The following is a 5,715-nucleotide window of genomic DNA, read 5'->3' on the forward strand; positions in this document are numbered from 1 at the left end:
ACGAAATTTATACCTAAATTTTAGCAGTTTGAGAGTTAAATAAACACATAAAACAGATTCTGGCAACCCCAAGAACTGAAAAGACTGAATTTGATCATCTCACAGTGCTCTGTTATACGTCGTTATGCATAAACAAATCCTAAGAACTCGTGAATTTACCACAAATTGTACTGGATATTCAATGCAAATAAAGCCAATTTTGTGCTTACTTGTGATGGAGAGCTGTACTTGTCAGACGATATATTCCAGAACAAAGCCAGATCTTTGGGAAAGTTTTGGGAAGCCAGGTCTTAAGTGATGGGCACACATTGAGAAGCGGGAGCGTTGAGAGGCAGGCCATGGGGCTTTCTAGCATGTTCCTCTACTCACGGCAGTAAGGCTGCTATCGAGGCGCAACTTTAAAATGGCGGCGACAGGAAGGATTGCTCGCTGATTGGCTGTTGTTTAGAAGGGTGGGGCTGTCACTGATTGGCTGACTTGGCTGACTTTCATGGGGGCCATTGCTAATTGGCTGAGTTTCAGGACTGAGCGTATCTCACCTAGTGATAATTGAGTATATTTCCTGATTTGCTTGTCCCTTCTCTTAGTGTACATGGAGGGATGGAATTTCTGGGTCACCAGGGATGCATATCTTTAAATTTTCCTAAATAATTTCAAATGGGGCCGGATGCAGTGGCTCACACCTGTAATCCCAGCAGTTTGGTAGGCTGAGGTGGAAGGATCACTTGAGGTCAGGTGTCCCAAACCAGCATGGCCAACACGGCGAAACCCTGTCTCTACTTAAATACAAAAATTAGCCAGGCATGGTAGCACACGCCTGTAATCCCAGATACTCGGGAGGCTGAGAGGCAGGAGAATCACTTGAACCTGGGAGGCAGAGGTCGCAGTGAGCTGAGATCGCAACACCGTTTAGGTAGCAGCCATCCCCTAATTCCATCTCCACCTCTTTCTTTACCTTCCCCTGCCAAATGGGCTCTCTGCAAACCTAGAAAGGTCAGGGAGAGATGGGGGTGAGTGTTACTCACATGCCAGCTAGGGAGTTGACACTAGTTCCCACTTTTTTTTTTTTTTTTTTTTTTTTTTTTTAGAGACAGTCTTGCTGTCACTTAGGCTAGAGTGCAGTGGTGCGATATCAGCTCACTGCATCCTTGACTTCCCGGGCTCAAGCAATCCTCCCACCTTAGCCTCCCGAGTAAGCTCCCACATTCTTCATGCCCTACATGAGCAGTGGCTCACAGTCAAGTCCTGATCCCTTCTCCATAGGGCCTGCCCCATTCCAACCACTTATACCTCCCCTGATGTCCCAGGGCCCTGCGTGTCCTCTGACATCTCTCCTGGCTGTACAGCCCAGGTGCGATTGGTGAATACTTTCTCTCTTTTCTTTCCTTTTCTTTTCTCTTTTCTTTTCTTTTTTTTTTTTTTTGACAGAGTCTCACTTGCCCAGGCTGGAGTGCAGTGGTATGATCTCAGCTCACTGCAACCTCTGCCTCCTAGGTTTAAGCGATTCTCCTGCCTCAACCTCCTAAGTAGCTGGGACTACAGGTGTGCATCACCACGCCAGGCTAATTTTTGTATTTTTTGTAGAGGTGGAGTTTCACCATGTTAGCCAGGCTGGTCTCACACCTGTAATCCCAGCACTTTGGGAGGCCGAAGGGTGGATCTCCTGAGGCCAGGAGTTCAAGACCAGCCTGGTCAACATGTTGAAACCCCATCTCTACTAAAAACACAAAAATTAGCCGGGCGTGGTGGGATGAGCCTGTAGTCCCAGCTATTCAGGAAGCTGAGGCAGGAGAATTGCTTGAACCTGGGAGGCAGAGGTTACAGTGAGCCGTGATCGCACCACTGCACTCCAGCCTGGGCGACAGAGTAAGACTGTCTCGAAAAACAAAAAACAAAACAAAAAAAAAAACAAAAAAACAAACAAAAAAAAAAACTGAGGCCAGGCACGGTGGCTCACACCTGTAATCCCAGCACTTTGGGAGGCTGAAGCAGGAGGATCACTTGAACCCAGGAGTTCGAGACCAGCCTGGGCAACATAGCAAGACCCTGTCTCCACAAAAAATTTTTAAATTAGAAATTAAAAAAATTAAAATTGATCCATATTCCCATTAGTAGGGATGTTTAAATAACACATCTGTTAACCTTGAGTTAATAGAAAGAGCCAGGAAGGGTCCGGTTTGGTCTTGTATCTTTAAAATTAAAATTAGGAACTGTTAAACAAATGTCTTCTATGGTTTTTGTTACTTGAGCCCAGGGGTTCAAGTCTATAGTGAGCTATGATTTCACTGCTGCACTCCAGTCTGGGTGACAGAGAAGACCTTGTCTGTAAAAGAAGGGGAGGAGGGCAAAAATATATAAAATTAATATTAGCAACTTTTTTTTTTTTTTAGACAGAGTCTTGCTCTGTCGCCGAGGCCCGAGGGCAGTGGCACAATATCGGCTCACTGCAACCTCCATCTCCCTGGTTCAAGCAATTCCCCTGCCTCAGCCTCCCGAGTAGCTGGGATTACAGGCATGCACCACCATGTCCGGCTAATTTTTTTTTGTATTTTTAATAGAGACAGGGTTTCACCATGTTGGCCAGACTGGTCACGAACTCCTGACCTCATGATCCGCCCGCCTTGGCCTCCCAAAGTGCTGGGATTACAGGCATGAGCCACCACGCCCGGCCATTAGCAACTTTTAAACAAATGTCTTGTATACTTTTCATTACTTATAAAAGGCTCTCTGAAGGATAGGATGGGGCCATCTTAGAGATCTGGACCAAACACCAATGTGATTCTTCCAGAAGACTGCAATTTGATGGACTATGTCAGAGATGAGAAGACCGAATTCCTGGCTCCCTTTCCACATCTTCCTGATCTCAAAGCTTCAGGATTGGAGTCTGAAAATCTGAATTCTGGCTATGTAGCTTTGACCAAGTCATGTGTCCCCCGTGGGACTCAGTTTTCCTTCTGCCCAGTGGGGAATCATAAGTGCCATTCTGACTTGTCACAGGGTTACAGGTTTGTTGGGAGATTACAAGACAGTGAAAATGAAGTATCTTTGACTAATTAAATCAGCTGTCTCAGAATAGAACACATTTTAATGTTTTTATTTATTATTATTATTTTTTACAAGCATGTGCCACCATGCCCGGCTAATTTTTTTGTATTTTTGGTAAAGACGGGGTTTTGCCATGTTGGCCAGGCTGGTCTCAAACTTCTGGCCTCAAGAGATCCTCCCACATCTGCCTCCCAAAGCACTGGGATTACTGGCATGAGCCACTGCACCCGGCCAAAAGTTGTTTCTTTGGAGCAAAATAGGTGATAATGCCAGTGTATTCGCTTGCTAAGATTACCATAACAGAATACCACAGACTGGGTGGCTTAAACAACAAAGTTTATTTTCTCACAGTCTGGAGGCTGGAAATCAAAGATCAAGGTGTCAGCAGGGTTGGTTTCTTCTGAAGCCCATCTCCTTGGTTTGTAGACGGCCACCTCTTCCCCGTGTCTCCACACGGTCCTTCCTCCTTGTGCACCCATGTTTGTGTCCTGATCTCCTCTCCTTATAAGGGCCACAAGACAGATTGAATTGCAGCCCACCCTGCCAACCTCATTTTAACGTAATCACCTCTTTAAAGGCCTTATCTCCAAATACACTCACATTCTGAGGTACTAGGGGCTTTAACATATGAATTGGGGGGGGACAAAATTCAGTCTATAACAGCCAGAGATGAATGTTATCTATTTGCGTGAGATGGGGAAAAAGTAGGAGGCAGCTGGCTGCATCTGGGCTGTGTTGGTTTGCTTTGGGAAGAGCTCATCAGGTATGGGCTGGTTGCTCACTCAGTGGTGGCCATGGATAGCAACACAGGCTTTGTCAATGAAAATACATAATCATGACCTCATTGTTTTGGTAAAAAAAAACACTTTTTTTTGTTGTTGTTGTTGTTGAGATGGAGTCTCACTCTGTCATTTAGGCTGCTGGAGTGAAGTGGCGTGATCTCTGCTCACTGCAACCTCCGCCTCCCACAAGAAATTCTCCTGCCTCAGCCTCCCTAGTAGCTGGGATTACAGGCGCCCGCCACCACACTTGGCTAATTTTTTTTTTTTTTTTGAGACAGAGTCCTGCTCTGTCACCCAGGCTGGAGTGCAGTGGCGCGATCTTGGCTCATCACAACCTCTGCCTCCCGGGTTGAAGCAATTCTCCTGCCTCAGCCTCCTGAGTAGCTGGGATTAGAGGTGCACGCCACCATGCCTGGCTAGTTTTTTTGTATTTTTTTAGTAGAGACCAGGTTTTACTGTATTGGTCAGGCTGGTCTCGAACTCCTGACCCCAGGTGATCCACCCGCCTCAGCCTCCCAGAGTGCTTGGATTACAGGCGTGAGCCATCACGCCCAACCTAATTTTTGTATTTTTCGTAGAGACGGGGTTTCACCATGTTGGCCAGGCTGGTCTCAAACTCCTGACCTCAGGTTATCCGCCCCACCTTGGCCTCCCAAAGAGCTGGGATTACAGGCATGAGCCACCGCGCCCAGCCACAAAGATGTAAACGCAAAAAAAAAAAAACCACTCCAAATCCCACTACCAACAAATAACCGACATTCACATCATGCTCTCTCCACATACACAGATAGAAGGCAAGAACACTGGAGCAAAAAAAAAAAAAAAAAAAAAACTGGAGCAAAAAAACAAAAAAAACCACTGGAGCCAAAAATAAAAGAAGGCAAGAACACTGGGTTGAGAGACAGAAAGAAACGAAAGCAATTTTTACAAATGGGTGTGTACTATAAGTGTTAGTTTAAGTAAAAGTTGTTATACTTTTCTGCAATTGAATCAACAGAAGAAAATCAAATGGTTGCTGTGCTAGTTTCTTAATTGTTAATGCTGCCGTAACAAGTTACCACACACTTAGTGGGTCAAATCAACAGGAATTTCCCCTCATACAGTTCCTTTTTATTTTTTTCTTTCTAGAGACAGGGTCTCACTCTGTCACCCAGGCTGGAGTGCAGTGGCGCGATCTCGGCTCACTGGAATCTCTGCCTCCCAGGCTGAAGCTATCCTCCCGCCTCAGCCACCTGAATAGCTGGGGGCCACAGGCGCGCCACCAACACGCCTGGCTAATTTTTACATTTTTTGTAGAGACGGGACTTCGCCATGTTGCCCAGGCTCTTCTCAAACTCCTGGGCTCAAGCGATGCTCCCGCCTTGGTCTCCCGAAGTACCGGGATTACAGGTGTGAGCCACCATGCCCTATCATACAGTTCTGGAGGTCCGAAGTCTGCCATGGGTCTCAATGGGCTAAAAGCAAGGTGTTAGCAGGGCTGTGTTGCCTTTTAGAGGCTAGAGCCTGTTTTCCCACTTTTTCCAGCTTCCAGAGGTCACCCACATTCCTTTACTCATGACCTTCTTCTTCCATCTTCAAAGCCAGCAACTGTGGTTGTGTCTTCTCAAGTCACATCACTTCTGCCTCCTTCTACTTTTAAGGACTTTTGTGATGACCTTGGGTCTACCGGATAATCCAGGATAATTTCTCTATCTTAAAACCAACTGGTTAGAAACCTTAATTCCATCTGCAACCTTAGCTCTTTTTTTCTTTTTTTTTTTTTTTTTTTTTTTTTTTTTTTGAGACAGGGTCTCTCTGTCGCCCAGGCTGGAGTGCAGTGGCGCGATCTCAGCTTACTGCAACCTCCACCTCCTGAGTTCAAGCGATTCTCCTGCCTCAGCCTCCCAAG

The sequence above is a fragment of the Symphalangus syndactylus genome, chromosome X (genome assembly GCF_028878055.3).
Source record: "Symphalangus syndactylus isolate Jambi chromosome X, NHGRI_mSymSyn1-v2.1_pri, whole genome shotgun sequence".
NCBI lineage: Eukaryota > Metazoa > Chordata > Mammalia > Primates > Hylobatidae > Symphalangus > Symphalangus syndactylus.